The following is a 15,566-nucleotide window of genomic DNA, read 5'->3' on the forward strand; positions in this document are numbered from 1 at the left end:
GGGGGGGGGAGTAATGGGCAGACACAAGGCCCGATTTCTTTCTTCTTCAGGGTCTTTGCTGTTTAATACACAAAACCTCATACATAGTGTAACTTTTTATGAACAACAAATAACTAGAAGAAATAGAAAGCTTTTTTAGGGAACTTTCAAAGCAAAGGCTTGCATTTCTCGTGCTGAATGGGGTACAGGTAATTAGCAGCCACTAGTGTTACAGCTCTGAGCGACCGCCATTTGTCATGCAGAAAAGGCTGCTGTCAGCAGCCTAAACTTGTTCAACATTCAGGCAGAGGATGTCGTGCTCCTGTATAGCACAGCTGACACTCTGCCGATAAGCGCCATCGTTTCTGGTAGTGCACACGGCAGGTCACCCTGACAAACACCTTCAACATATGCTCAGTACACGGACGCTGAATCAGAAAAGAAATGACAAGAAGCCTTTCAGGCAATGTTTAAATAAATGCTTCAACACAAAACAGGAAGGCATGCACGTGGTGAATTTAAATTGAATACAAATTAGGCCAAAGAAGGTTTCCACATGAGAAGGAGAAGCAAAAAAAAATTGTGAATCACCACTGGTCACAGTGAAGCAGCTCTTTCTGAGAATTGGCTATTACAGAAGGAATTTTTTTTTGTTTTAATGTTACTACTGTACATACATTACTAAAAAAGATAACACATTTGGATTCCTGAAAAGAATTGCAGATTTCTGTAGCAGCCTTATCGGTGATCATCCCATCCTATACAACAATCCCAGTGCAGCTAACATCCATTAGTTGAACCATGCCATTATTTAGTATACATACTGGAACACATTTATATCTAAAAAAGAAAACGTGAGGGAAGGAAAAAAGTGAAGGAATAAAAATAAGTAAATAGTCAAGTACTGCAGTCACGATTTGCTGTGATACAGCCACCATTTGTGCACATTGGGAACATTAATCCTATTTTGCAGCAGTTGGGTGAATGGTGTGTGGAGAGCAGGCCTGCTGCTGATAGGACTAAATGTTTAAGGAACTTATAAATGGCCTCTTAATGCCTGGGGATCAGCAGGATGAATAGCAATAGCTCAGCCAGCTGATGTATTTGCATAAAAATCAGAAGGAAGAGTCCACTAGAAGGATTATGGTGGATTTTTCTCAGTTGGTCTCTTTCCTTTGGAGGTGCTTGTCAACATATATTACATTTTCTGGAGTACTGACAAAGCAAATAAATTCAGAGTAAAAATTGATATTTGGTACACCATTAACTTCACCATACATACATGGTACAACCATTAAGTGCACACAATACCTCTTTAACGTCTGTAAAAGAAGGCTGTCTGGAGAATCTCATTCTGAACACTTAACATCTACTTTAAAGTCCCCTTCAGTGTGATTTGTACAGTGATTATTAGAGCTGTGAAGATATTTTTGTATGATTCTTCTTCAGAGTGATTCGTATAGGTCTCCTTCAGTGAAACTTTTCATTATTTAGTGTGGCTTGTTGTTTGCTGAGCTATATTTCCAGTACAGCTACAGACAATCCCTTATGTACTCCATATATCAAACAGCACAGCCAGCATCCTTGCTAAACAATTGTGTAAATAAAATAATGTTCTAGATCAGCGGTTGCCAACTGGTGGTCTGCGGACCATGTCCCCCGTGCAGTTCCCAGGCTCGGAGAAGTGGGCGGGCTGTGTCCCTGGACACAACCCGCCCACTCTCCCATTGCAGGCACAGATTGGCGAAGGAAGAGTGGGCAGGGTCATGCCATAATTACATCACTCTGAGGAGGTTTCTGCCCCTTTAAGTGACATCCAGCTCCCCCAGCATGCGCAGTAGATTTTAGTGGTCCGCTGTACGGAAAAGGTGACCTCTGTTCTAGACTATCTAAAGACTAAGTACATTTAAGGTTGATAGACCTGCAATGAAAGAGGTGCAGCAAAACCTACATATTTAATAAGCTAATATGTGTATATATATATATATAATAACATAATATATACTTGAGGCTTATAAAAAGAACAGGAACAAATGTTGGTTTCATTCTTGTTTTAATCTCAGATAGAGCATTCACAGAATGCCTGAGTGTATAGAAATAAGATAAGTAATGAATTATGTACTTATTTGGTGGTTTTCATGGCGCCGGACGGAATGCAGCCTCAGTTCCATCTAATTTCAATGCCGATTATGAATTGTTCAGAGCTATAGATGTAAAACAACAATCAGGAAATGTGTGCAGAGCACTCCCCGGTGTAAAGAATAATTTTCTATTCAGGAGATTTGCCAAGGTCATTTTCCATCTTCTGAGACTGCTTGGCACTTTGTACAATGTGGCAGGTTATTGTGAAAACAGGACATCTAAAGGAAATATTTATAGGTGTTGTTCAGCCATTCACTGCAGTTATATCTGATTTACTGTGCAGTTGGGGGATTCAGCCACATATCAGTTATTTTAGATTCTCAATTAGATGTCCCCAGCAGCATTTTTTTTTCAGCAAATAAGGAACAGGAAATCTAGAAATATTTGTAGCCAGAATTGTTGGTCACAGATCCAAGATCATCATTTATTTACTTTAAGAGATAAAGCCTAAATTTTTGATTTCCTGATCTCATTCACCCTGATATATTCTGCTGTTCTGTCCTCAAAGTGATTTCTGGAATATATAATTACCATACAACTCTCCACAGGCCATTGACAATGGAAGTACAGATCTACTATAAAGCAATGCACAACATTGAGGCCTTTTTTACTACAAAAACTATCAATGTAGCCATAACACCCCTCAAAGTAACCACACAAACTTCTGTAGTGATGGAGCAGATCTGAGCATGATCAGTCAACATAAAGTATGACCTTCAGAAATGACTGCAAGGAGGAGACAAAGAAAAGTTGCTATAAAAATTCCTAATCCAAGTAATTTCTCCTTTCACAAGGTAAAGTAATAGTGAAATATAAGTAAAATGGCATCTTTTGTTTTCAGGTGTTTCTTGTTTTCATGTCCAGATCTGAAAGTTTAAATCAAACTGTTCTAACGATTTGCATGCAGCTTCCTAATACAAATTCACAATGAGATTCACTGCTTCACTGACACAGAGAATATCAGTGATTCTTGACAAATGTGCACGGACAGCACAATGTATACACGGAAAGTGTCCCTCTGTGGGGAACAGGTTGTGATCGCCAGGATCATTAAATTGTCTATTGAGTTTGAAGGCAATAAAGACACAATGGCAGTTTTGTACCTAGGAAAAAAAATCCAATTTCCATCCTATCACTGGCGCTTTTACTGAGTGAATGAAGGTTGATGGCGGTGTGACGGGCAAGATATACAGCCGTGATGTGTTGGTAACGGGCTGCCATCACGGGCGACCACCTTCAGAGCTGTCCTTTTAATTAAACAGGACTTCTTTTTAAATGAGAATTATATTGGATCTCAAATCATAGCAGAACTTCCTTTGTTGTGATTCGTAGTCACCTACAATTTTTTTTTTTATAGGCAACGTCCATAAATAGGCTTTTAAATTGTTGTTTGTGTCCCTATTACTATTACTACACAGTATTTATATAGCGCCATCATATTAAGCAATGCTGTACGGAGTCTATAGTCACTAGCTGTCCCTCAAAGGAGCTCACAATCTAATGTCCCTACCTCAGTCATATGTCTTTATTACAGTCTAAGGTCGATTTTAGGGGGAAGCCAATTTTTCTAACTGCATGTTTTTGAGATGTGGGAAGAAACCGGAATACCCAGAGGAAACCCACACAAACACAGGGAGAACATACAAACTCCATGCAGATAGTGCCCTGGCCAAGATTGGAACCTGGGACCTAGTGCTGCTAGGGCCAAAACAATTACCTCTGAGGCACCATGCTGCCCGTCCCTATTGCAGATATTCCTTTGTATCTTATATGGTGAAAAATATATGCTCACTAGAAATCTAACGTTTCCACAATGAAACCATGCTTAGAGGTAATATTCTGTTAGGCATTATCAAACTTGCTTTGATAGAAAAGCTGTAAGCTATTTCTCTTCCATGTGTAGACACATCTATACAAGCAAAAAATCTTCTTCTTATAGTGATTATTGTTCAAGACTATCTTGTGGTAATTAAGAGCAATGGCTACACATAGGAATAATTAGCATGTGGCATTACCAACACTACTTTACATTAATGTGCATATTAATAGCTGAGTATGGCCATAAACAGCGATTACAGAATCTTGCAGACTGTCAAAAATAAACAGGACTCACAATCACCTGTAGCACAAAATTAGGTAATTGTCTTACATTTTTCATTACTCTTAAAGGTAGACAACCAAATGTCAAAAATGTGAGACCCCAAAGTTTAACAAGGCTTCCCATACTGTCCACAAATAGTCAATTTAAAAGCCACATGAGTATGATTTTAGGTACACATTTTTAATTGCTTTTTACTATTATAAGATATCTTCTGCAATCTATCACTTCTTTTCTAAAATAATGAGGACCTTCCATGATTTAACTCTTGTGAAATACTCCCACTAGTATAATGCGTATTTAGGAATTAAAGATGAAGGAAAAATCCCATATAGCTTATATAAACTTCAGCAGAATCTGTACACAAATATGAGAGAATTTCAGACAAGTAGGGATTCTGTAAATTTGCCCTGAATGTTGTGACTCCAGCACATGCCCCAGCATGCTGCCTAGGAAGTTTTGTGAAAAAAGCAAGCAATTTGTTTCACTTGATGGAGCGTAACTCCACTGTACTGGTGGTTGATGGTGCCAGGTGGTTGTCCCACCACCGCCTTGCTTAGAGAAATATTGGTACAGGTAAAACACCAGTAAAGATTATTGTGACCTTCACAAGACAAAACAGACAGCTTGCTGTTCAGACTCAGCCAATTAGTTCTCATTGCCAAGATAAGTGTGTGCAGAAATCTGTGAATTTTCCTCAAACATTCTCCATCATTTTTTTGTGGAGAAACAAACAACAAGCCTTGCTTCTGCAAGCTGGCATTATTTCCAAAGGCTGTGGGGTGTTCTGGGGTAGTAGGGAAGGATAAAGAAGGAAGCGCTGTGGGAGACTTGCAGGGGATGGGGTGCACCTGTGTAGAAAGAGTCAGCAGGTGAAATATTTCTCTGGGACAGAGATGAACAACAGAGATTAAGCTAGTGTTGGATCCAAGGACGAGGTTCTCCGTGGTTAAAGGTGGTGACAGTGAATGCAGCGCTCTGGGGTACGGGGGACTGCAAAATAAAGGAGTCCACTTAAGGAGAGCTAAATGGGTACTGGGACATAGAGGGTGTGGAAAGGATGCTCTAGGGTAGAGAGAAACAGCAGAAAATATTATGCTGTGAGGTAAAGGGTGACCTCAGGGAATGCAGTGCTGTGCAGAAGAGGTTGATGTCAGAGGATCGGCTGTTGCTGGTGTACTAACCGAACACAAGTTGCCTTTAATAAATGATGTGACTGCAGAAATTTTGAACTTGTGCTCATCTTACAATAGCAACACCAACGTAAAACCTTGACTGCTTACAACCCACAACAGATGGCAACAAAAGAGAAGGCAGGGAACCAGTCAAGTGGTTACTGCAATGGTCTATATGTCAATTTCCAGATACATACAGTGAATTTAACTGACCTAACATGTTGACAGTGTCATTGTACCAGTTATCAAAGGGCATGAAATAGTCAATAGCCTGAAGGCAAAAAGATGAAATATACACCTCCTCTAAGCCGATAGCTTGTCTCTATGCTATTTGCAAAAACAGTTTACGAAAAAAAAAAGCCACTTTGTTGAGGTGGCATCTGGCTCATTACATGTGTTGTTTTCTCTGCGAACAACACCGCCACTGCACCATTCAAAGACAAAACAATTTACTCAGCCAGGCAGAATCCATCCTCAGCTTGTTGTAGCAATTCAGAGCTCTGAGTCCAGCAGACCAGACGAATCTATCAGAGAAAATTCACTAAACGAAAGAGCTGCAACAAGCAATTTATAAGAAAAAATAAACAATGTATCTGCAGTAGCTATAATAAAAAAAATGGGAAAATACTATTGACTGAGAGGGTCTATATCTACTGAGAATATCTACTTTCCATTATAAATGGGGTCTTTTTTGTTCTGTGCTAGATGCACCACACTACACTTGCATCATTCAAAATTATGTAGATAATATCAAATGTTGTAACCATCAAACAAAACCACAGCCTCCATCTACACAATGACAATAAGCACCTTCATTAGTTTTTGAACTGTGTGAGCACAAAGACAAAAGAATTCATGCTCAACAGTTTAAGCTAATTTGATGAGCTTTCCTTCTGCAGTTTGGCGTCTTGTGTTTTACATATAAATCTGCCATGTAATCTGTTTGGTTGTGATAAATCTTCATTGGGTAAGCAGAGGTGATAGCTTGCAGGACAAGCTTGCTTCATTCTGTAATTATTTTGGGTTGGTGCAGACTGGTAGTCTGTATATACCTTACAGAAGTTTTGTCACAGAGCAGGAAATGGCTTTGGTATCAAGTTTAGGGTTTGGCCCGAAATGGAAAAGCCATCTGTCGGACTTTTCTTCCCATTTCGAACTTAATAAGGCTGAATTAGGAAGAGCAGGTGACAGAAGATAGTGGAAGCCCAAAATACACTGTCTGGGAAGAGACTTAAGTTTCAGACTTCCCATTCAATATCGCTTTACCAGATACATTTATTTGTACTGCATTCTTGCAGAAGCATCCCTTGCTGCAGTAATTATTTAAATATTTCTATTGAAATATATGTCTGGACATTGTAATAAATCAGATCAGTTTTCAGTCACTGCTGAAATAGACCAAAACATCCAGGGATATTGAAGGGGCCAGACAGGTCTAAAATTCTCTTCAGAAACGTATTAAGTATCTGACTATGAACTATGGGCTCCATGGCATAACTGGATAAGGCCACTTCATAGGTGACACAATTCTGTCACAATCTGGTACTAATTTGTGACTCTCTGATTTTGGGGATGTTGGAATTTGTGCAGTTACCTGGCAACCAGCAGCATAAGAGAAATAAAATATTATACATACTATATACAGGTTATATTTGTCAATGTCTGAAAACTTACAGCAACTGCCTAGGTCTGAATGCACAGAAAAATGAAAAAGAATGTTTAGCTATGGAAATTATAGTGGTATATCCTGGGCCCATCGGAACTACACAGCTATCATTTTATTTTCATTTTGTATTGTGGCTTATCATTTTCTCTTGTGGTTATTGAGAATACCTGATTCTTTCAATTGCCTGTGGACTATATTTAAAATTAGCAGAGATAGCAGCACAACAGTTGAGATGAATGTGAATTCTTCAGGTATTTAAGTCATGAAAGTAGGAAACCATAGGTGCATTTATTATTTTGCCTATGCAAAATGTAATTATATTCTTTGGGAATAAAAAATAATTAAAGCCTGGGCATGTATTACAGTCATACAAATGGAGTCTGGACCAAAAAGATAGGCACAGACATAGCAAGGAGTAACAGTGTCAGGAACTGGTCAAGTGACCATTTAATGTAACCCCCCCTTTCATAACACACAACCAGTCGGGAAACAGTTTTACCACAATATGAATAAGCAGCTGCTGCTTAGCGAGCAAAATCTGTTATTCACATGGCTGTGGCATATTTAGCGATTCCACATACTGACTGTGTAAAATGTGTAAAGTTAAACATTCAGGAGTGCTTCTGCAATGGTGACATTAACCCTTCCCATCACCATTAGATACCTCCGCTGTGTACAGTTGTAGCAGACACCTCTGTGTAGTATTCCTTTAACACAGGAGTTACTAATATTTTAGAGGTACAAAGCTTAGGCTGCCCTATCCTACAACCAGTCTAATGTAGTCCACATAGAGTTTACTAAATGACTTCTACTTTAATATACAAATGGAGAGACCCCCCCCTCCCCCATCACCAGAAAAACTCCAGAAATAGAACAACCTCCCAGCTAATGGACAATCCAAACAAGGTTTATGGTATTTACCATGTGTATAACGTACACATGGTACAGCAGGCTCATACAACAGAGCTTTGTGGCTTCAAAAAATGCATGGATGTTCCCTTGAAGGCTGCAACCTAAAGAACTACAGTATATCTAGAACTTTGAGTGATTTTTGTTTCTCCATTGCATTACAATCACTCATAGCCTTGACAAATTAATGTGCCCAAAGATTTAGTAAAAAAATCATCTCATAAAATGAAATGCAGCAAACTGACAGCCGTTTGATTAAGGCTACGTACACACGTGCAATAATTATCGTTGGAAACAAACGACTAACGACCGATCGTTCCATAAACGTTAACAAAAAAAGTGCACAACGATTGGGCAATGACGTCGATGAACGAGGAATGTCGCTGGAAACAAACAACCATCCCGGCGGATCTAAATGGGCGACGATCGTTCAATATGTATTGTGTGTACGGTCGTCCAGTGATTGTGGATTGTTCTGCGATACACTTTCTCCTGTACATGTCACTTCCTGCATCGATTAAACGATCGTATCTAGTGTGTGTGCATTATTGGTGGAATAAATTTGAACGAATGTATCGTATCATCATGTACAGAATTGTGCACAATACACTGGTTCAAAATATTCGTGAATACCCATTGATCTGTTGTTAGTCGTTTGTTTTCTAACGACAACTATTGCACGTGTGTACGTAGCCTGAGAGAAGACCTACCAAACAGTGTGCCTAACTCTACCTATACATACCTAAACCTTACTACCTACTCATACCTGATATCTGAATGTACAGTAGACATGTTGTAGGCAAACACTAATAGCAGTGCAGAGCCGGATGGGATCAGCAGGTGACTGGCGGCCTCAAAGGACAATCACTGGAAACCACTGCTGAGTTAACAAACAATAAAAGTGTCAAATGTATAAGTCTGATATGTCAAGTCAAAATCTGATATGCGCAGATCTAGCCTAGTACTGAATGAAGGACTAGAATGGGTTATTGCTAACTGAACCCTTTCTGCAGTCCCTTGAGTAACATATTACTGAATAACAAAGTTGTGGGACTGCAAAACAATGATACACACATCAAGAAGGCCTAGACCAAGGACTCAGGTGCCTAATGTCTTCATGAACACAAGTAAATACAATACTTGCAAACTGGTGTGTATTATTACATGTTACGTATTACAGAATGATTACTAACAGAGAAGCCCGGAATGGTGACTCGGTGTTGCTACAAGTGACACATACTGATTTAAGATAAACATTGTCACCAACATTATTTTTTACACCCTATTGATTACCCTGATCACTTTGTGTTAGAGACAATATATGAAATAGTTAGACTGCCCTAATTCCACAGATGCCTCATGGGAACATCTGCTAGGTTTTCCTACATTATACCCCATGGACAGGTGTGTTTATGTTCTCTGATGCCAAGAACCAATAAGCTGGGTGCACAGGTGTTGCCAGGTTACAAGGGTGACCCCAGAGGAGAAGACTCATATTATGGGCCCAGCATGTGGTCTGTAATTGGCATCGGTGAATCTCTAGTGACATCTCTACTCATGGTGGTCAGCTCATGCCTAATTCCCAAATGAGCAGAACAATAAAGTGCAGAAAACAGCCATCACTGTGCCGGTCCTTGTGATGGTAGGGGCTGTAATTCTAGATTTGGAATTAAAAAATAATTTAAAAAAATCTGAAACACCAATATCTATATTTTTTATGATTCTTAGACTGACACAGGTTGCATGCCCAAATATAGATTAATGTTGCATGTTGAACATCGATATAAAGCAGGCTGCTCATTTTATTTATAAAGACCATTAAATACAGCTAATTGCTTTTCTTCTGTTGCTTCATACCAAATAAACATTTTGGTAATAATATTTTTGCTAATCCTGGTATAACCTTAACCTCCCCAGTGGTATAATTAATGAGGATTTTTAAATATAAAAGTGTAATAAAAAATCCTCATTATTTTAAATGACCTGCCTGGTCCCCCCTACCTTAATAACGGTCCCGCCCTCGAGCCTAAGACTATCGAGCAGATGCCCGGCTGGTTTCCCCTGGCCTCACGTCACGGCCGGGCACGCAGATGCCGGCTATCACCAGGTTACGCAGAATCGTGGGAATCTGGTGGGAGTTTTAAACTCCCTGGCAATTCCGCCCCGAGTGTGGCTCGGGGTTACCACTTTTGGTATAGAAAATCCACCCTGAGCAACACTCAGGAATACTACCAGGAAGGTTAAAATACATTTTTTAAACATTTCATACTTACAGCCTGCAAAATTTAAGGCTCTAAATCCAACAATCTTTACATGCCAAGTGCAACATTCACTGCAATATTAGAAACACTTACATTGGATTATACACAGCTAATTAGCCTATAGAAAAATGCAGAATCTAACATCTTTAAAGAAGAAATATTCAATGATACACCATAATATACAGTGGCTAAGTCTCACTGACAGATGTTGTTTATCCAATTCTAAAGCATTCTTTGAGCACATGGGACATCTCAAATATTCTAAAGGTCTGCTATATACACATAAACTGTTAATGACATTCACCCAGAACCCAGCCTTTCAGCCATGCTTCAGAACCCTTGCAGTCTTTAAGGAATGATTCCTTTTATTAAGCTACCCACTTAATAAAGTAATTACCAGAGATGGGGTAAAGCCTTTCCAGGCACTTAAGGAAGAGTTTTAAAACATTCTTACCAAACTCTTCAGGTACTGTCAAACTAAAAACTTTAGGGTTGATTTTACAAAGAAATGTTGGTTCTTGTCCGCCAGGAATATTTTATTTTTATTAGTATATGAGAAAAAAAAAAAAAAAAGATCTTCTTGCATTGACTGGGTATTCTGTGCAAAGTCAACTATCGCCACATTTGCAAGGTGGTATTTCACCTTGGTGAGTTAACAACCTGAACTCATTTGGTCCTTCCTTGATCCAAGAAAATGTCAAAGTGGCAGACAGCATACCTACTTTCACATGGTATGCAGAAACATTTCAAGAACACCAGGTATGACAACGCTTCACAATTATATTCACAATGTGTGTACTATATCATTCCAACTCAGCTAGTAAAAAAAAGACCCCAAAAAAACTCAAACCCAGAAGAAGGCTAAAGAAAGATGGAAGAAACAGAGTGACAATGCACATGACAGCTTTTGCAGAAGTAGAGGGGGCACTTTGGAAGATTTAGCTTCCATAAATGCTCAGCATTTGGCAGTAGAGTTCACTGAATTAACTAAATACATCTTCCGTATGTTAAATTTTGCTAAAGCATCTAAAAGGCATTTCTTCTTCTAGTTTTAGAGTAGAAACTGGTTATAATCCATGCCTGAGGACAACAGTAAGTACAAGGGAATCTCTCTTAAAGAGAAATTTTCTGGTAGACTAATGTCACCAGAAAGTTTCCCTCTGGAAAATTTCGCTATAATTCCAGTTGAGACAAACACTTCAATGTTGGGGAATTCTCTTCCACTTTTAGTCCCAATGACCCCAATTTACAGAGAGGGTGAACCTCCCTAGCGGAGTCATACAGCAATAAAAACTTGGCAGAGTTTCTTAGCCTGTCCCTTCTCTATCCAAAATACAGAAAAAAAGTTTTGGCTTTAAAAGATTAACCTTTCACAAATTCAGTGTATGAAGCATGCTGACTGTTTCTTATGTTAGTTGGGCCTCTATTTAGATTATAGAGGAATTATGAGAGGAATATAGAGAATACAGCAGGAGGAAAAGAGACTTTCTTGCTAGTTCTTTCAATGGCCTTGACAGGTTGACTTAGCTGAGATTTGTTGGAAGTAAAAGTTCAAGTTACAAACTCTGCCCTGCAGACTCAGTTTTAAAGTAAAATACTACTGTTTGTTCTTTAATGCTAGTCTACATAATTGTTCCATAATATGCAGTAATATTCTATTCAGGACAAAAAAGAAGCACATGACACATTGTATCAATCAAACCCAGTCAAAAAAGATCATTTACATCTCACTGTGCCTCTCTTTTACAAATTATAAAAAATATACGTAAATATACTGCATTCAAGAGAGGTATGGGGAGAAGAATGCAATAGGAATAAGCAACAGACATAAAAAATGTACTGGGGTTTGTTGGAGATAGGAAGACATAGAGAGAGGAGAAGGTAGAGAGGGACAAACCGCACGAGAGAGAGAACCTAGGCAGATGAAACGAGAAGCCAAGAATATATTTATACATCGGTGACTTTGATCCAAATTTACCTTTAGCTAAGACTTCCAGGAGAGCTGGTAAAATCTGAAAAATTTAATTCACCAGCCACCAAGTATTTGCATAATGCCTGGATTTTAATCAATATTTGTCAGATTTGTCATACAACCTCAAGAAATATAAAGTAATGTTTAAGCTCAGCTGAAGTGTGGTAGGAGGGGAAGTTGGTGAGTGTTATAGGGAATAAAAAGCGGGATGTGTCTGATCAAAAGGATTAGATTCTGTCATGTTACAAAATGAGTTTTCTGAAAACCATCACATAGCTACTTATACCATCATGGCTCATCAGCTTGTCTCTTCCCCCGCCAGAAAGCAAAGGATGAGAGATAAAAGAGGGATAAGAGTCATAAAGTTATCAGAAATTAAAAGAATTGCAAAGCTTTTGTGTGACCGCAGCAATGTCCTGTCCAACAAAGCACATCCATTTTCCCCAAAGTCAATAAAGAAATCTCATGAAAATTATTAATATATTAGTAAACAGTCACTGAGCCCTAACTACCCCACAAAACAAAACTTATACCACACACTAACTGACCAGCAAGGGCTAAACTTTTTACTCCCAACTTCAATATACACTGCTAGTTCCTAGAAGCCTAGAGATCCAGAAACAACTAACCATGAGCCCAACCATTATTCATGATTTTCCAATTCCTCCAAGTCAATAAACAACAATAAATGATTCATGCCCTAACTGTAGGAAATATTACATGTAGAAAGAGGTGTAAATTGCAGGAAAGGAGGTGATGACTGCAGGAAACACTGGCCTTGTTTCAGAGTGAGGTTACAAAAGTAGGCAAATCAAGGTTTAAGTGGCAATGAATGCTGGGACCTGTAGTTCTACAGCAGTTTGGTATACTGACAGCAGAGATGACAGTAAAGGCTTCACGCATGATACACTAAGCACATTTATCCATTGTTTTATTTCATTACAAAATAAATCCAGCTCTTACTCAACAATACACTTTAGGATTTACTTTTTTCCTTTCTTTCACAATTTATACATTTAAATAAAAGTCATTGGCGCAGCAAAATGATTTTTATCACCGCAGATGTGTAGCCGTCTGTTAAAATATAGAAGCCATAGTAAAAGTTCCTTGAGACGCCACAAACAAGAGAAAATATTTACGTCTTCCTGGACAGACAAATGACATACTAAGCACCCAGCTAAAGAATTGTCTGACACAAATAAGAGAGAGTAAAACACTATTAACTATAAATCCAGATCGCAGTTTAAGAGTTTCTGCGCTGAATTCAACAAAAAACACAACAGAGACAGTTGACCCAGGGAACATCCAATTGCCTCACAGAATCAGAAAATAATTTTTTCCCCCAGTAGAAGCAAATTGAACCAGGGTTTATAAAGAGTTTTTTTGCCTTCTTCTGGATTAACTATATCTATAGGGTTTTATCTGGGATGTGTTTATTTCCTTATCCTTGGTGGTCAAACTTAACGGACCTATGTCTTTTTATACCCTGACTATGCAACATATGAGGTACCTGCACCACCAGCATTTTAAAGTCATTTTTGGGAGCTAATTTCCCAGGCCTAAATCTACTAGCTAAAGCTGTAGGCATTTGGCAGTCATGTTTGTGCATTACAAACTGCAGTTTTTAAAATACAAGGCTGATCGGCCTTTCTCAACATTTTTATCATGAAGGAATCCTTGAAATACCAAGGGGGTCTTAGGGAACCCCTACTATAAATACTATACCCACAGCTCACAGTACATTAGTGAGGTGATCAGTAGGAAGAATCCCTCATACACAGATGGGCATTGAGAAGCATGTCACCAATACAGATAGCCCAAAAGATCATTGGTGTCATTTGATCAAACTGACCTAACAGGCACAAGTTGCTCATAGCTCGGGGAACCCCTAGCACCTTCTGGAAGAATCCTAGGGATCCATTAACCCTGGTTGACAATCATTGATGTAGATTGTGCTGGTAATGCCACAGAACTAAAGTTGTTGGAAATACAAAAGAAATCCGAACAGTTTTTATGCTGTTTATTGCAGTCAATCTGTGAGGAGGCTAGGGTGGACACTAGAGGGCAGCAGAGTGGCTGCAATGTCAATGGCAGTAGAGTGGCTGCGATGTTTACTGGCCCTATCAATGTGATCTGGATGGTGACATTTCACAGGAGCACTAGGGCCTGTAAAAATCCGGGAACAGATTACAACATTTATTGAAGCAGAATATTCAGAAATGTAAAAGTTGGTTGATTGTGTGGAGTTACAGCAGTCTATACAAATCTCTTAACAGTCTTACATGAGACACAGAGCAGAGGGTATGCTGGATTGCTACCATCTTGCTGTATATTATTAGGCTCATAAATCTAGCCAGCTGAGAGTGAAAACAGATTGTGAAGGGCCAGAAATGGTCGCTGCCCCTCGGGGGTGGGGGCTGGCATTCCCCCATGTAATACTTATTTTAGTTGGGAAAAATAACCAACCTGCATAAGTGGCTTGTTAGAGAATCAGGATGTTTAGTGATGGAATATATGTGCTGCAATGCCTGGAAACCACTACAGGGCATTCCTTTCAAACTACAGTAGCCAACACACTTTTTGTTAAATTATTTCTTCTTTGCAATTCAAATAGGCAAGTGCCCTCCTGGGAAAAGTCCCAGGACAGCAGAAGAATCTGGAGTGATACAGGTTTTCAGAAAAATCTGCAGTAAAAACCCCTTTCACTCGATCTAAAATGAGGGGAAAAAAGTTTTGTTTGGACCTTCATTTAAAGTCAATTCCAGCTCCGAAAAAACTAAATGGCTGATAGTAATGCAGATATAATGTGATCCTATTTAGGTGTATGTACTTGCTGCCGAGGAACCGATTTGTATTGTATGCAGTTCTGTTCGCAGGGCCAGCACTTAAGCTAATAATTGTCGTTGGAAAGAACGATTTACAACCGACCGTTCGATAATCATTAACAAAAATAGTGCACAATGTCAGGCCAACGACCACAATGAATGAGAATTATGGCTGGAAACAAAGGACCGTCCAGGTGGATTCATTTTGTTGATGATCCTTCACTATCTATAGTGTGTGATCATGGATTGTTCTGCGAATGCACAACGAACGCGCGTTATACAGATACACACACACACACACACACACACACACACACATACATGCATATACACAATGACAATTATTGCACGTGTGCTTAGCCTTACTCCTGTGTGACATTCGGCATTACAATAACCGAAATCTGAAGGCAGAGGTTAGGAAATGTCTGCCAGGCTCTGTGCACATCACTTCTGGGGCTCTCCACCATTGCAAATAATTGCTGGAAACAAACTAAGCATTGCAGCCAGCAGGGAAAAAAAACAGCTAATGAGCTAACACA

General features: G+C 39.1%; 1 protein-coding gene across 14 annotated transcripts in view; it reads right to left on the bottom strand.

Moving 5' to 3' along the window:
• The window catches only part of DAB2IP (DAB2 interacting protein), a 275,541-nt gene that overhangs the window by 62,955 nt on the left and 197,020 nt on the right, over positions 1–15,566 (bottom strand). The window lies entirely within an intron of this gene.

This window comes from Pyxicephalus adspersus, chromosome Z (genome assembly GCF_032062135.1).
Source record: "Pyxicephalus adspersus chromosome Z, UCB_Pads_2.0, whole genome shotgun sequence".
Taxonomy (NCBI): Eukaryota; Metazoa; Chordata; class Amphibia; order Anura; family Pyxicephalidae; genus Pyxicephalus; species Pyxicephalus adspersus.